The 17,446-nt window shown below is 47.0% G+C and overlaps 1 protein-coding gene across 5 annotated transcripts in view; it reads right to left on the reverse strand.

Annotated features, from left to right (window-relative positions):
- Positions 1–17,446, reverse strand: part of HBS1L (HBS1 like translational GTPase) — a 144,586-nt gene that overhangs the window by 115,747 nt on the left and 11,393 nt on the right. The window lies entirely within an intron of this gene.

Genomic DNA, 17,446 nt, shown 5'->3' on the forward strand with positions numbered 1-17,446 from the left:
GAGTCACTACCCTTGATATCAGCAGATCTTTGATTGCGTGGACTACTTGCATCACAGCAGTCCCAACAGTAGATTTGCCCACTCCAAATTGATTCCCAACTGACCGGTCGCTGTCTGGCGTTGCAAGCTTCCACAGGGCTATCGCCACTCGCTTCTCAACTGTGAGGGCTGCTCTCATCTTGGTATTCATGCGCCTCAGGGCAGGGGAAAGCAAGTCACAAAGTTCCATGGAAGTGCCCTTACGCATGCAAAAGTTTCGCAGCCACTGGGAATCGTCCCAGACCTGCAACACTATGCGGTCCCACCACTCTCTGCTTGTTTCCCGAGCCCAGAATCGGCGTACCACAGCATGAGCCTGCCCCATTAGCACCATGATGCATGCACTGGCAGGGCCCATGCTTTCAGAGAAATCTGTGTCCATGTCCTGATCACTCATGTGACCGCGCTGACGTCGCCTCCTCGCCCGGTATCGCTCTGCCAGGTTCTGGTGCTGCATATACTGCTGGATAATGCGTGTGGTGTTTAATGTGCTCCTAATTGCCAAAGTGAGCTGAGCGGCCTCCATGCTTGCCTTGGTATGGCGTCCGCACAGAAAAAAGGCGCGGAACGATTGTCTGCCGTTGCTCTGACGGAGGGAGGGGCGACTGACGACATGGCTTACAGGGTTGGCTTCAGGGAGCTAAAATCAACAAAGGGGGTGGCTTTAGATCAAGGAGTATTTCAGGCAGGACTTCACGGAGGGTTCCAATAAGAAACCTTTGACCATGGGATGGTGTTCCATGAAGGAGGAGTGCTGGGCAGAGACGGGCTCCAACTTACGAAGAGAGGGAAGAGCATCTTTGCTAGCAGGCTGGCTAACCTAGTGAGGAGGACTTTAAACTAGGTACACCGGGGGAAGGAGACCAAAGGCCTGAGGTAAGTGGGAAAGCGGGATACTGGGAAGAAGCACAGGCAGGAACATCTGTGAGGGGAGGGCTCCTGCCTCATACTGAGAATGAGGGGCGATCAGCAGGTTATCTCAAGTGCTTATATACGAATGCACAAAGCCTTGGAAACAAGCAGAGAGAACTGGAGGTCCTGGTGATGTCAAGGAAATATGATGTGATTGGAATAACAGAGACTTGGTGGGATAACTCACATGACTGGAGTACTGTCATGGATGGTTATAAATTGTTCAGGAAAGACAGGCAGGGCAGAAAAGGTGGGGGAGTTGCACTGTATGTAAGGGAGCAGTATGACTGCTCAGAGCTCCGGAACGAAACTGCAGAAAAACTCGAGTGTCTCTGGATTAAGTTTAGAAGTGTGAGCAACAAGAGTGATGTAGTGGTGGGAGTCTGCTATAGACCACCGGACCAGGGGGATGAGGTGGATGAGGCTTTCTTCCGGCAACTTGCAGAAGCTACGAGATAGCACACTCTGGTTCTCATGGGTGACTTTAATTTTCCTGATATCTGCTGGGAGAGTAATACAGCGGTGCATAGACAATCCAGGAAGTTTTTGGAAAGCATAGGGGACAATTTCCTGGTGCAAGTGCTAGACGAGCCAACTGGGGGGGGAGCTTTTCTTGACCTGCTGCTCACAAACCGGGAAGAATTAGTGGGGGAAGCAAAAGTGGATGGGAATCTGGGAGGCAGTAACCATGAGTTGGTTGAGTTCAGGATCCTGACACAGGGAAGAAAGGTAAGCAGCAGGATACGGACCCTGGACTTCAGGAAAGCAGACTTCGACTCCCTCAGGGAACGGATGGGTAGGATCCCCTGGGGGACTAACATGAAGAGGAAAGGAGTCCAGGAGAGCTGGCTGTATTTCAAGGAATCCCTGTTGAGGTTACAGGGACAAACCATCCCGATGAGTCGAAAGAATAGTAAATATGGCAGGCGACCAGCTTGGCTTAATGGTGAAATCCTAGCAGATCTTAAACATAAAAAAGAAGCTTACAAGAAGTGGAAGGTTGGACATATGACCAGGGAAGAATATAAAAATATTGCTCGGGCATGTAGGAATGAAATCAGGAGGGCCAAATCGCACCTGGAGCTGCAGCTAGCAAGAGATGTCAAGAGTAACAAGAAGGGTTTCTTCAGGTATGTTGGCAACAAGAAGAAAGCCAAGGAAAGCGTGGGCCCCTTACTGAATGAGGGAGGCAACCTAGTGACAGAGGATGTGGAAAAAGCTAATGTACTCAATGCTTTCTTTGCCTCTGTCTTCACAAACAAGGTCAGCTCCCAGACTGCTGCGCTGGGCATCACAACATGGGGAGTAGATGGCCAGCCCTCTGTGGAGAAAGAGGTGGTTAGGGATTATTTAGAAAAGCTGGACGTGCACAAGTCCATGGGGCCGGACGAGTTGCATCCGAGAGTGCTAAAGGAATTGGCGGCTGTGATTGCAGAGCCATTGGCCATTATCTTTGAAAACTCATGGCGAACGGGGGAAGTCCCAGATGACTGGAAAAAGGCTAATGTAGTGCCCATCTTTAAAAAAGGGAAGTAGGAGGATCCTGGGAACTACAGGCCAGTCAGCCTCACTTCAGTCCCCGGAAAAATCATGGAGCAGGTCCTCAAAGAATCAATCCTGAAGCACTTACATGAGAGGAAAGTTATCAGGAACAGTCAGCATGGATTCACCAAGGGAAGGTCATGCCTGACTAATCTAATCGCCTTCTATGATGAGATTACTGGCTCTGTGGATGAAGGGAAAGCAGTGGATGTATTGTTTCCTGACTTTAGCAAAGCTTTTGACACGGTCTCCCACAGTATTCTTGTCAGCAAGTTAAGGAAGTATGGGCTGGATGAATGCACTATAAGGTGGGTAGAAAGTCGGCTAGATTGTCGGGCTCAATGGGTAGTGATCAATGGCTCCATGTCTAGTTGGCAGCCGGTGTCAAGTGGAGTGCCCCAGGGGTCGGTCCTGGGGCCGGTTTTGTTCAATATCTTCATAAATGATCTGGAGGATGGTGTGGACTGCACTCTCAGCAAATTTGCGGATGATACTAAACTGGGAGGAGTGGTAGATACGCTGGAGGGCAGGGATAGGATACAGAGGGACCTAGACAAATTGGAGGATTGTGCCAAAAGAAATCTGATGAGGTTCAATAAGGATAAGTGCAGGGTCCTGCACTTTGGACGGAAGAATCCCATACACTGCTACAGACTAGGGACCGAATGGCTAGGCAGCAGTTCTGCGGAAAAGGACCTAGGGGTGACAGTGGACGAGAAGCTGGATATGAGCCAGCAGTGTGCCCTTGTTGCCAAGAAGGCCAATGGCATTTTGGGATGTATAAGTAGGGGCATAGCGAGCAGATCGAGGGACGTGATCATTCCCCTCTATTCGACATTGGTGAAGCCTCATCTGGAGTAGTGTGTCCAGTTTTGGGCCCCACACTACAAGAAGGATGTGGAAAAATTGGAGCGAGTCCAGCAAAGGACAACAAAAATGATTAGGGGTCTGGAACACATGACTTATGAGGAGAGGCTGAGGGAACTGGGATTGTTTAGCCTGCAGAAGAGAAGAATGAGGGGGGATCTGATAACTGCTTTCAACTACCTGAGAGGTGGTTCCAGAGAGGATGGTTCTAGACTATTCTCAGTGGTAGAAGAGGACAGGACAAGGAGTAATGGTCTCAAGTTGCAGTGGGGGAGGTTTAGGTTGGATATTAGGAAAAACTTTTTCACTAGGAGAGTGGTGAAACACTGGAATGCGTTACCTAGGTGGTGGTGGTTACCTAGGAGGTGGTAGAATCTCCTTCCTTAGATGTTTTTAAGGTCAGGCTTGACAAAGCCCTGGCTAAGATGATTTAAATGGGGATTGGTCCTGCTTTGAGCAGGGGGTTGGACTAGATGACCTCCTGAGGTCCCTTCCAACCCTGATATTCTATGATTCTAAGAAATGGTGCACCTAAGTTATTGTTCTTATTGGAACAAGGAGGTTAGTCTGGCCTCTGATTGATACATGGCTAGATTTACCTCGCTGCTCCTTCTCTGTGAGTGACTGCAGTGCGACCTAGAGGAATGAGTCCCCTAGACCAGTGAGGGGGGGGGGGGAGAGCAAATGAGTACAAAACAAATCTGGTCTATTTCTTGTTTTGATCCACTCCATCTATCTTTTACATCTTTGGCTGGCAGCAGACAGTGCAGAAGGACTGCATGTCATCCACATCTCATGGCTGCTTGGCAGAAGATGGTGCAATACGACTGCTATCCATCCTCATCTCTTGCCTGCTCAGCAGAAGATGGTACAGTACGACTGCTAGCAATCCGTATCGTCTGCCTGCTCACCATAAGACGGTTCAATAGGACTGACTACAGGACTAAAGAGAATGACCTGGTCGAGTCACTCCAAATTTAGTCCCTGCGCCCATGTCTGCCCAGGCGCTCCTGGCCAACGTGGCCAGGAGCACCTCGGACATGACGAGGACGGCTACCAGTCGTATTGCACCGTCAGCTGCCAGAAGGCAATGGGTTGCTGCTACTGTGTAGCAATGCAGTACCGCATCTGCCAGCACCAAGGAGACATACGGTGACGGTTACCTGAGCAGGCTCCATGCTTGCCGTGGTATGGCGTCTGCACAGGTAACTCAGGAAAAAAGGTGCGAAACAATTGTCTGCCCTTGCTTTCACGGAGGGTGGGAGGGAACGGGGGCCTGATGATATGTACCCAGAACCACCCGCGACAATGTTTTAGCCCCATCAGGCATTGGGATCTCAACCCAGAATTCCAATGGGCAGTGGAGACTGCGGGAACTGTGGGATAGCTACCCACAGTGCAACACTCAGGAAGTCGACGCTTGCCTCGGTACTGTGGAAGCACTTCGCCGAGTTAATGCACTTAATACACTTAGAGCATTTTCTGTGGGGACACACACTCAAATATACAAAACCGATTTCTAAAAAACCGACTTCTATAAATTCAACCTAATTCCGTAGTGTAGACATACCCTAATTTACTTATTTTAAAAAGAGAGAGACAAAGTGGGTATTGTAATCTCTTTTATTGGACCACCTTGTGTTTTAAAAAGGACAGTCAGAAATATGCTCACTCTGGCTGTTTAGCACGAATCCCTACTACAGATCTTGTATGTTTTAAATCAATGCTACTTATATATCCATTACAATAGTATTTCCTACCTCCAATGTCAATCTGACCTTACCTTTATTTTCTAACATTACAAATATTTTACACATTGGTAAATGCCTCCCTTCCCCCTTTCCCCCCCCCTTGGAATTACATACACAGAAAACTAACAATATCATCCCTGACAAAGATAAAAAATTCACAGTCACATACCCCTAACCCTTTGTTCAATCTGAGACAAATACAGATGAATCTGTCTGTTATTCAACCCACCCCCACCACCAAAAAAATTGTGGAACTGACATGGCATTTGCTGCTATCACTTTGTAACATGCAAGCAGAGTTAATTCTCCTTCCCTTCCCCTACCAGCTTTCCCCACCCCACCTGTGTCTGTCTTGTCTACTTAGACTGTCAGGTATTTGGGGCAGGGATCATCTCCTTCTCCATGTTTGTACAGTCCCAGCACAATGGGGACCCTACTTGGTTGGCCTTTAGGCGCTACCATAATAAACATGATTGATAATCATTCAAATTTCTGATCACAGGGAGAGCTCTACAATGGAGAAGAAAACTTTCTTCATCTCCATTACAGTCACAACATACATCTTTCAAGATTTCTTTACCACACATCAATCAGAAAGATTCAGTGTGAAACTTCTGATGCTGTCTCTCTATCCTCTAACTTAATGATTTATCTGTTGCAGGCCATTTAAAAACCAAAGACAAAGTTATTAATGTTCAGAATTTAGAATAAAATATCAGTAGTCAAGGACAAAAAGAAAATTACATCCTGCTACTATCAATAAAGTGATCCATTATATTTACAGCATTCACAATCAGCAACCCCGAAGTCTTCTATCCCCAGCAGACCAAAGGTGAGCCCTGACATCAAACAGGAGAAGGTAACGATTCTGACCATCCTCTTCACCAAAACTCTACACTACCAAGATTTAAAGCAATACCAGCTTTACATGCTGAGCCAAAACCCACATGACATGTCTCATGACTGTAATGGCAACCATAAGGTCTCTGAGGCTCTTTTTAAGAGAAATTAAATGCACAAAACTAAGATAATACAATATTAGCATCCCACAATAAATATTTTAATATATCAAGAATCACAGAAAGGCTATATGCTAATAGCTGTGGTTCTTCAGTCACCCTGTGCATTTATACTTGTAGGGGATGGTGCCCTTGCCACCTCAAGAACCCCTCTTGAAAATCCTATCTGTGGGGGCTGAATGATAACCCTTTTTTAGCAAACATTCAGACTCTATAAAGGAGTGCAGCTCCCAGTTGCCTCAGTTCCTTCTCATGAACCACAGAGTCCTATGTGGATAGAGAACTGTTGGGTAAAAGAGAAGGTGGGAGGTAAGGGTGAACGTGCAGAAGCAACTTTCAAAGAATCACTGTTACTGGGAGGATTTTTCTTCAGTGGACCCCTGCACATTCTGACTAGTGGGGGATTAGTGAGTAGTACAGCCCTAGTGGAATGCAGCCTGAAGAGTTCTTAGGAAAAGACTGCAGAACAGCTCTACTAAACCCATCATTAGAGTGTGATGCTAAATTTAAGCAATAGAGTTTACTGAGTTTATAAACAGAACTCCAAATAGCTGTCCTGTAGTGTTCAGCAACTGAGATAAGTCTAAGGCATGTCACAGACTCAGCAGTGGTCTTACTGAGTGAGCCTTAAACCCTGATGGGATGTGGACTGCAGCTATGTTATAACAAAACTGTGTAGGATCTAATCCTCTGATAATCTCTGGGTGAATATGGCACTTCTCCCCATACAGGCTAAAACCATCTGTTGAACTGCATAAAGTTTAGTTATTTCCAAATGGAAAGAGAACTCTTTTCACAGTAAATATATGGAAACAAGCTTCACCTCCATAGGCCATGGGCTTAGGGGAAAGAGATAGGAGCAGATGGACTGGTTGATGTGCATGTGTAAAACCACTTTGGGAATTAACGTAGAATGTGACTGGAGGACCAGTGTGTCCTTATTCAGCGGTTCTCAACCTGTGGCCCAATTAGCACACAGCTGCAAACCAGCTCAAGTGCTAAAGGGCAGCCGACAGACCGGGGTCAGCCAGGTTCCCATCAGACCGCTGAGGAGGGGTCCAGGTTGCCCCACTGTCCAGCGGGGACAAGGTCGGGACTGCCAGCCCACCCCTCATGGTGGGGGTCCAGGGCAGCCGCCCGGCCCCGCAAACTCCAGGGTCTGTGTCTGGGGCAGCTGGCCCGCCCCACGTGGCAGGAGTCTGGGGTCCAGGGCAGTCACCCAGTCCTGCAAGCTCTGGTCAGCTCTGGCTGGCCAGGGACAGGTGGTCCGGCAAAGGTCCGGGTGGGAAGGCAGCCAGCCCCAGGCAGCCGGCCCCACACAGCAGAATTCTGGGGTCCAGGCTCAAGGGCAATGCTGCTGCTGACCAGCCACCTGGCCCCTGAAGCTCAGGTAACACATTGTGAATTAAGTTGACAACCACTGCCTTATGTAATGTGGTATGAGATTAGTCATTAGGATTTGTAATTCTTCACTAGCTCTCCTGATAGAAGTAATAGTCATGAGAAATGCCATTTTATAAAGATAAATGTGTAAGGGTACAATCCCCCCTAGGGCACTGTTTTCCAAACTTTGGAATGCTGGCTTACCTCTTTCGGAAAATGAAACCAACTGTGCCACCTCTGCTACACTGCCATGTGCTGTTAAAGAACTACGTATCTTAAATTTATACATCTTCCGTGAGCTTTACCCTCCAGGCACCATCCATCCTAGGTTAGCGTTTTCCCAGAAAGATTCACATGATAAATAAGGCAGATCCTCTGTTCTTGGGCTTCACAACCTATAAAAGGCCTGTGATGGGGTGTACACTCCACACTCACCCTTAAGGGGTTAATGGAGGCCAGATGGGCCAATTAACCTATTAACTGAAGGCTGAGAGAAAAGCCTTAATTAGAAGAAGCTCATCTGTGCAGGAACTGGCGGAGCCTGTATGAGCCAAGAGGCTGGCAACAGAAGAGGCTGCTGGGAAAGGCTGCAGTCACTCCGTGGGAAAAGGGAAGAGTGTTTGGAGGCTACAGAGACGTGTAGGCTGCAGTTGTTCCCTGGGAGGAGGGAGTGCTGAAGGTGGCAGACCCAAAGATGGAAAGGAGAGCCCGAAGGTTACAAAAGGGCTCAGGGAAATGCAGCAAGGTACAGAGTGAAACAGACCTTGACTGCTGACTAAAGGGTCGCTGAACCGGAACCCAAAGTAGAGGGCGAGCCAGGGTTCCCCAACCAGCCACAGGAGAAGTGGCACCAGCAGGGCAGCATGTAGGAAGACTGCCTGAGCCTGTACGTGGGAAGGCAGAACCCAACCCCCCCGGGAAGGCAGAAGCCAAAATAGTGACCAAGCCAGGGAACTGAGTCACAAAAAGGCTGCAGCAGCTCCTGGAGTGAGAGACAAGCTGCAGACAAAGAGACAGAGGCAGAGGCAGAGGGACAGTGTGCAAAATCAGGAAGGGGTGCTGACCTGTTGAACTATTCCCCAGAATGACAAGAACGAAGCACCATACCTGCAGTGAACTGAGCACCCCATCACAAATAAGTAAGTCATATCCATAGGACCACTTCAGCAATTGGACAGGTCCCTGCATAAAATCCTTTCAAAGTCACAAGGACAGAGACAAAGCTGCCCCCAAAGTCAGAGACATCATCCTCTTGGTGACAAGGCAAACATGAATGACGCTCAAATCCCATACTGGATGGCACAGAGACCGTTGCCAGTCCCAAAACGCAGATTAATGTTAAAGGATTTTGAAACTGTTCCAGACCAGAAGATAATGTATCTAGAGAAGCTATAATAATAATGGGGATGCTAATATTTAAAACCTAAGTTCAACAGCAAGGCTCGAGGATGTGGACAGAGTCAAAGAGATGTGGATAACAGAAAAGTCTCCTGGTGGTTCTGGGATCACTGCACAGTAGACTTCAGTGCTGTTGTGGTTGCTCTGGAATATTATCCTTAGAATGGGGCCAGCGTTTTTTTCTGTTTTGAGAGACATTCTCAGTACTAGATAAAGGATCTCTCTTCTCCTTTCTCTTGGCAGAAAAAGTTAAGAGAAATATGGTACAGAGAGATATTAAAAGCATGGTAACTCACATGGGCTGGGTCATCAGGGCCAGACTTCTGGGTTCAGAGAGGCATCATTTTTTCCAAAGCTCTGATAACAAAGTTGTCCGGAGGCCCTCTGAAGTATCAGGTTTTGTTTGTTGCTGCCAGAACCAGGTTGAAGAGTCTTAGCAAGGTTCATCAGTGCAAACAACTCAGTGGTTTATTGATCGTCACATTAAATGGAAGAGTAATGGACTTAAAGAAACCTGTGCTCAACCTCACTTAAACTCTAGTGCTGAAGCAGGATGAAGGCAGATGTCTTCGGCCATTATGTGGTCATGGGCTTCATCACTAAAGACAAACATTATGGGCCCTGGATGGAACCCTGGCCTTCTGGAGTCTCAGCCTGTGCATTCAAGTTTTCTCTCATGTCATATAGCCCTGGTCTACACTAGGACTTTAGATCGAATTTAGCAGCGTTAAATCGATGTAAACCTGCACCCGTCCACACGATGAAGCCCTTTATTTCGACTTAAAGGGCTCTTAAAATCGATTTCCTTACTCCACCCCTGACAAGTGGATTAGCGCTTAAATCGGCCTTGCCGGCTCGAATTTGGGGTACTGTGGACACAATTCGACAGTACTGGCCTCCGGGAGCTATCCCAGAGTGCTCCATTGTGACCGCTCTGGACAGCACTCTCAACTCAGATGCACTGGCCAGGTAGACAGGAAAAGAACTGCGAACTTTTGAATCTCATTTCCTGTTTGGCCACCGTGGCAAGCTGCAGGTGACCATGCAGAGCTCATCAGCAGAGGTGACCATCATGGAGTCCCAGAATCGCAAAAGAGCTCCAGCATGGACTGAACGGGAGGTACGGGATCTGATCGCTGTATGGGGAGAGGAATCCGTGCTATCAGAACTCCGTTCCAGTTTTCGAAATGCCAAAACCTTTGTCAAAATCTCCCAGGGCATGAAGGACAGAGGCCAAAACAGGGACCCGAAGCAGTACTGCATGAAACTTAAGGAGCTGAGGCAAGCCTACCAGAAACCCAGAGAGGCGAACGGCCGCTCCGGGTCAGAGCCCCAAACATGCCACTTCTATGAGCTGCATGCCATTTTAGGGGGTTCAGCCACCACTACCCCAGACGTGTTGTTTGACTCCTTCAATGGAGATGGAGGCAACACGGAAGCAGGTTTTGGGGACGAAGAAGATGATAATGATGAGGTTGTAGATAGCTCACAGCAAGCAAGCGGAGAAACCGTTTTTCCAGACAGCGAGGAACTGTTTCTCACCCTGGACCTGGAGACAGTACCCCCGAACCCACATAAGGCTGCTTCCCGGACCCGGCAGGCAGAGAAGGGACCTCCGGTGAGTGTACCTTTTAAAATATTATACATGGTTTAAAAGCGAACATGTGAAAGGATTACTTTGCCCTGGCATTCGCGGCTCTCCTGGATGTACTCCCAAAGCCTCTGCAAAAGGATTCTGGGGAGGACAGCCTTATTGCGTCCTTCACGGTAGGACACTTTACCACTCCAGGCCAGTAACACGTACTCGGGAATCATTGTACAACAAAGCATTTCAGTGTATGTTTGCTGGCGTTCAAACATCATCCGTTCTTTATCCCTCTGTGTTACCCTCAGGAGAGTGAGATATGATTCATGGTCACCTGGTTGAAATAGAGTGCTTTTCTTCAGGGGACATTCAGAGGAGCCCATTCCTGCTGGGCTGTTTACCTGTGGCTGAAGAGAAATGTTCCCTGCTGTTAGCCACGGGGAGGGGGGAGGGTTGAGGGGGTAGCCACACAGTAGGGGGAGGCAAAATGCGACCTTGTAACGAAAGCACATGTGCTATGTATGTAATGTTAACAGCAAGGTTTACCCTGAAAGAGTGTAGCCACTGTTTTATAAAATGTGTCTTCTTAAATACCGCTGTCCCTTTTTTTTTCCTCCACCAGCTGCATGTGTTTCAATGATCACAGGATCTTCTCCTTCCCAGAGGCTAGTGAAGATTAGAAAGAAAAAAAAAACACACTCGTGATGAAATGTTCCCTGAGCTCATGCTGTCCTCCCACACTGACAAAGCACAGACAAATGCGTGGAGGCAAATAATGTCAGAGTGCAAGAAAGCACAAAATGACCCGGAGGAGAGGTGGCAGGCTAAAGAGAGGGCTGAAGCTCAAATGTGGTGGCAGTGTGATGAGAGGAGGCAGGATTCAATGCTGAGGCTGCTGGAGGATCAAACCAGTATGCTCCAGTGTATGGTTGAGCTGCAGCAAAGGCAGCTGGAGCACAGACTGCCACTGCAGCCCCTGTGTAACCAACCGCCCTCCTCCCCAAGTTCCATAGCCTCCACACCCAGACGTCCAAGAACGCGGTGGGGGGGGCCACCGGCCAACCAGCCACTCCGCCACAGAGGATTGCCCAAACAAAAGAAGGCTGGCATTCAATAAATTTTAAAGTTGTAAACTTTTGAAGTGCTGTGTGGCATTTTCCTTCCCTCCTCCACCATCCCTCCTGGGCTACCTTGGTAGTCATCCCCCTATTTGTGTGATGAATGAATAAAGAATGCATGAATGTGAAGCAACAATGACTTTATTGCCTCTGCAAGCGGGGACTGAAGGGAGGAGGGGCGGGTGATTAGCTTGCAGGGAAGTAGAGTGAACCAAGGGGCGGCGGGTTTCATGAAGGAGAAACAAACAGAACGTTCACACCGTAGCCTGGCCAGTCATGAAACTGGTTTTCAAAGCTTCTCTGATGCGTACCGCACCCTCCTGTGCTCTTCTAACCACTCTGGTGTCTGGCTGCGCGTAACCAGCAGCCAGGCGATTTGCCTCAACCTCCCACCCTGCCATAAATGTCTCCCCCTTACTCTCACAGATATTGTGGAGCACACAGCAAGCAGTAATAACAGTGGGAATATTGGTTTCGCTGAGGTCTAAGCGAGTCAGTAAACTGCGCCAGCGCGCCTTTAAACGTCCAAATGCACATTCTACCACCATTCTGCACTTGCTCAGCCTGTAGTTGAACAGCTCCTGACTACTGTCCAGGCTGCCTGTGTACGGCTTCATGAGCCATGGCATTAAGGGGTAGGCTGGGTCCCCAAGGATACAGATAGGCATTTCAACATCCCCAACAGTTATTTTCTGGTCTGGGAATAAAGTCCCTTCCTGCAGCTTTTGAAACAGACCAGAGTTCCTGAAGATACAAGCGTCATGTACCTTTCCCGGCCATCCCACGCTGATGTTGGTGAAACGTCCCTTGTGATCCACCAGAGCTTGCAGCACTATTGAAAAGTACCCCTTGCGGTTTATGTACTCTCCGGCTTGGTGCTCCGGTGCCAAGACAGGGATATGGGTTCCGTCTATGGCCCCACAACAGTTAGGGAATCCCATTGCAGTAAAGCCATCCACTATGACCTGCACATTTCCCAGGGTCACTACCCTTGATATCAGCAGATCTTTGATTGCGTGGGCTACTTGCATCACAGCAGCCCCCACAGTAGATTTGCCCACTCCAAATTGATTCCCAACTGACCGGTAGCTGTCTGGCGTTGCAAGCTTCCACAGGGCTATCGCCACTCGCTTCTCAACTGTGAGGGCTGCTCTCATCTTGGTATTCATGCGCTTCAGGGCAGGGGAAAGCAAATCAAAGTTCCATGAAAGTGCCCTTACGCATGCGAAAGTTGCGCAGCCACTGGGAATCGTCCCAGACCTGCAACACTATGCGGTCCCACCACTCTCTGCTTGTTTCCCGAGCCCAGAATCGGCGTACCACAGCATGAGCCTGCCCCATTAGCACCATGATGCATGCATTGGCAGGGCCCATGCTTTCAGAGAAATCTGTGTCCATGTCCTGATCACTCATGTGACCGCGCTGACGTCGCCTCCTCGCCCGGTATCGCTCTGCCAGGTTCTGGTGCTGCATATACTGCTGGATAATGCGTGTGGTGTTTAATGTGCTCCTAATTGCCAAAGTGAGCTGAGCGGCCTCCATGCTTGCCTTGGTATGGCGTCCGCACAGAAAAAAGGCGCGGAACGATTGTCTGCCATTGCTCTGACGGAGGGAGGGGCGACTGACGACATGGCTTACAGGGTTGGCTTCAGGGAGCTAAAATCAACAAAGGGGGTGGCTTTACATCAAGGAGTATTTCAGGCAGGACTTCACGGAGGGTTCCAATAAGAAATCGTGCACCTAAGTTATTGTTCTTATTGGAACAAGGAGGTTAGCCTGGCCTCTGATTGATACATGGCTAGATTTACCTTGCTGCACCTTCTCTGTGAGTGACCTAGAGGAATGAGTCCCCTAGACGGGGGAGGGGGGGGGGGAAGCAAATGAGTACAAAACAAATCTGGTCTATTTCTTGTTTTGATCCACTCCATCTATCTTTTACATCTTTGGCTGGCAACAAACGGTGCAGAAGGACTGCATGCCATCCACATCTCATGGCTGCCCGGCAGAAGATGGTACAATACGACTGCTAGCAATCCGTATCACCTGCCTGCTCACCATAAGACGGTTCAGTAGGACTGAATGCAGGACTAAAGAGAATGACCTGGTCGAGTCACTCCAAATTTAGTCCCTGCGCCCATATCTGCCCAGGCGCTCCTGGCCGACATGGCCAGGAGCACCTCGGACATGACGAGGACGGCTACTAGTCTTATTGTACCTTCTGCTGCCACAAGGCAATGGGTTGCTGCTACTGTGTAGCAATGCCGTACCATGTCTGCCAGCACCCGGGAGACATAGGGTGACGGTTACCTGAGCAGGCTCCATGCTTGCCGTGGTATGGCGTCTGCACAGGTAACTCAGGAAAAAAGGTGCGAAACAATTGTCTGCCCTTGCTTTCACGGAGGGAGGGAGGGAACGGGGGCCTGACGATATGTACCCAGAACCACCCGCGACAATGTTTTAGCCCCATCAGGGATTGGGATCTCAACCCAGAATTCCAATGGGCAGCGGAGACTGCGGGAACTGTGGGATAGCCACCCACAGTGCAACACTCAGGAAGTCGACGCTAGCCTCGGTACTGTGGAAGCACTCCGCCGAGTTAATGCACTTAATGCACTTAGAGCATTTTCTGTGGGGACACACACACTCAAATATAGAAAACCGATTTCTAAAAAACTGACTTCTATAAATTCGACCTGATTTCATAGTGTAGACATACCCATAGAGTCAGAGTTGTCTGTCCAAACAAGCTTGAGTTTAGAGAGCCTTGCAAACCAACGTTACTACAGAGCGGGCCCTCTCAGGCAGATGAGACACCATGCATGCACATCAGATTTTCCCCCAAAATTGAGGGATATCACAAACCCTTTGGGAGACCAGGTGTAGGACCACTGAGGTTTCAAAGAGACAACTGAGGGGGGAGTATGATAGAGGTCTATAAAATCATGTGTGGAGAAAGTGAATAAGGAAGTGCTATTTACCCCTTCACATAACACAGGGATGAGGGGATACACAATGAAATCAATAGGCAGCAAAGTAACATAAAGAAGGACTTCTTCAGACAATGCACAGTCAACCTGTGGAATTCACTGCCAGGGGATACTGTAAAGGACAAAAGTATAACTGGGTTCAAAAAAGAAAGAATCAGAAAAGTTCATGGATCCATCAATGGCTATTAGCCAAGATGATCAGCAACTCAACCCCTCCACTCAAAGTCCTTAAAATTATGACTGCTGGAAGCAGGGACTGGACAACAGGGGATGGATCACACAATAAATACCCTGTTCTGTTCACTCTCTCTGAAGTTTCTGGCACCAGCCACTGTTGGAAGACATGATCCTGGAACAGATGGACCACTGGTCTAATCAAGTATAGCCATGCTTATATTTTTATGTAAAGTCGTGCAAGTTACACAAAAAAAGCCGAAAACTCTCAAAACTACCAAAAATCCACTACTAACTATAAACACACCCACACCCATGTATATAAAGCTGAGAAGACGTGCTAAGTAAGGGTCTGAAGGTGCGGGCATGGACACAGCAAGGATTTCTGTATACTCTCCACCACAACAGTAAAGAAACTGATGCTGTCAAAGATTACAAGACCAAAGGGATCATTGTGATCATCTAGCCTGAACTCCAGTATAACACAGATCACAAAACCTCCCCAAAATAATTCCTAGAGCATATATTTAAAAATTGTCAGTGATGGAGAATCCACCACAACAGTTGGTAAACTGTTCCAGTGGTTAATTAGGCTCACTGATAAGCCTTATTTCCAGTCTGAATTTATTTAGCTTCAACTTCCAGCCTTACATCATTATACCGATCCTACTAGACTGAAGAGCCCATTATTAAATATTTGCTCCCCATGTAAATACTTACAGACTAATCAAGTCATCCCTTAACCTTCTCTTTGTTAAGCTAAATAATTGAGTTATTTGAGTCTATCACTATAAGGCAGGTTCTCCAATCCTTTAATCATTCTCATGGCTCTTCTTTGAGCCTTCTCCAATTTACCACCTCCTTCCTGAATTGTGGACATCAAAACAGGACACAGTGTTCCAGATGCAGCCACTCTAGTGCCAAATATAGGGGAGATAAAACCTGTTTACTCCTACTCGAGGTTCCCCTTTATGCATCCAAGAATCACATAAGTTCTTTTGGCACAGCACCCCCACATGGGAGCTCATGTTCAGCTGACTATGCACTATGACTTCCAAATCTTTTTCATAATCACTACTTCCCAGGATAGAGTCCCCCATTCTGTAATATGACCTACATTCTTGTTCCTATTTGTATACATTTAGCCATATTAAAACATTTTGTTTTCCTGCACCGTTATCCAAGCGATCCAGATCACTCTTAACCATTGACATGTCCTCTTCATCACTTACCACTCCCCCAATTTGTGTGTCATCTGCAAATCTTATCAGTGATGCTGACAGGTTTTCTACCAGGTCATGGATATAAATGTTAATTAGCTCAGGACCAAGAACCGATGCTGGACACACACATGCTTGATGACAATTACATTTTGAGACCTAACAGTTTGCCAGTTTTTAAACCATTTAAAGTACAAGACTTTAATTTTGTAAGAGACACAAGGTGGGTGAGGTAATATCTTTTATTGGACCAACTTCTGTTCATTAAAGAGGCAAGCTTTTGAGCTCCACAGAGCTCTTCTTCGGGTCTAATTCGGACAATTGGCCCAACAAGAGATATCACCTCATGCACGCTGTAGATTTCATATCCTGGGACTAATATGGCTACAACAACATGGCAAACAACAAACATTAATTTTATATCGTTCTGATTTTTTTAAATCAAAATGTTGTGTGATACCAAGTCAATCACCTTACAGAAGTCTAAATACATTACACTAACACTGTTACCTTTATCAACCAAACTTATCTCATCCAAAAAAGGTATCAAGTTAGTTTGACAGGATCTATTTTCCATAAACCCATGCTGACTGCATTAATTACATTACCCTCGTTTAATTCTTTATTAATCAAGTCCCATATCAGTCACTCCATTATCTTGCCTAGGACTGGTGTCAGGCTGCCAGGCCTATAAATTACCCAGGTCATCCCATTTACCGTTTTTAAATATTGGGACAACATTAGACAACTTCCAGTCTTCTGGAACTTCCCTACTGTTCCAAAACTTACTGAAAAGCAACCTTAACGGTCCAGTGAACTTCTCAGCCAGCTCTTTTGGAACTCTTGGGTACAAGTTATCTGGCCTTTCCGATTTAAACATGTCTAAATTTAGCTTTTGTTTAACATCCTCCTGAGATACTAGTGGAATGGAAAGAATGTTATCGCCATATGTGAGACTATATCTCCCCCTCCCCGCATACAGAACAGAAATATTTATTGAACACTTCTGCCTTTACTGCATTATTATTGATAATTCTACCATTACCATCTAATAATGGATCAATACCATCGTGAGGAGTCTTTTTGTTCCTAACTTTTTTTTTAAAAAAACCTCTTAATGTCCTTAACTCTGCTGACCAAAAATTTCTCCATGTGTCCCTTAGCTTCCCTTATCATTATTCTACAATTTCTAACTTCCAATTTATATTCATTATTATCAACTTCCTCTTTTTATATATATATATATATATAAAAATAATCTTTAAAAAATGTATAGCTCCCTTCACTTCCCCTCTAAACAAGGTCAGTTTTTAAACCAGTACAACCTTCTTCCTCTATTGTGGCTTTTGGGGCATCTAGTAAAGTGTTCTTAAATGATTCCCAGTTCTCATTCACATTTTTCTGATTAAATTCTTCCAGCTAGCTGACTTGCCTCAAAATTGTTTTCAGCT

The sequence above is a fragment of the Lepidochelys kempii genome, chromosome 3, assembly GCF_965140265.1.
Source record: "Lepidochelys kempii isolate rLepKem1 chromosome 3, rLepKem1.hap2, whole genome shotgun sequence".
Classification (NCBI taxonomy): Eukaryota; Metazoa; Chordata; order Testudines; family Cheloniidae; genus Lepidochelys; species Lepidochelys kempii.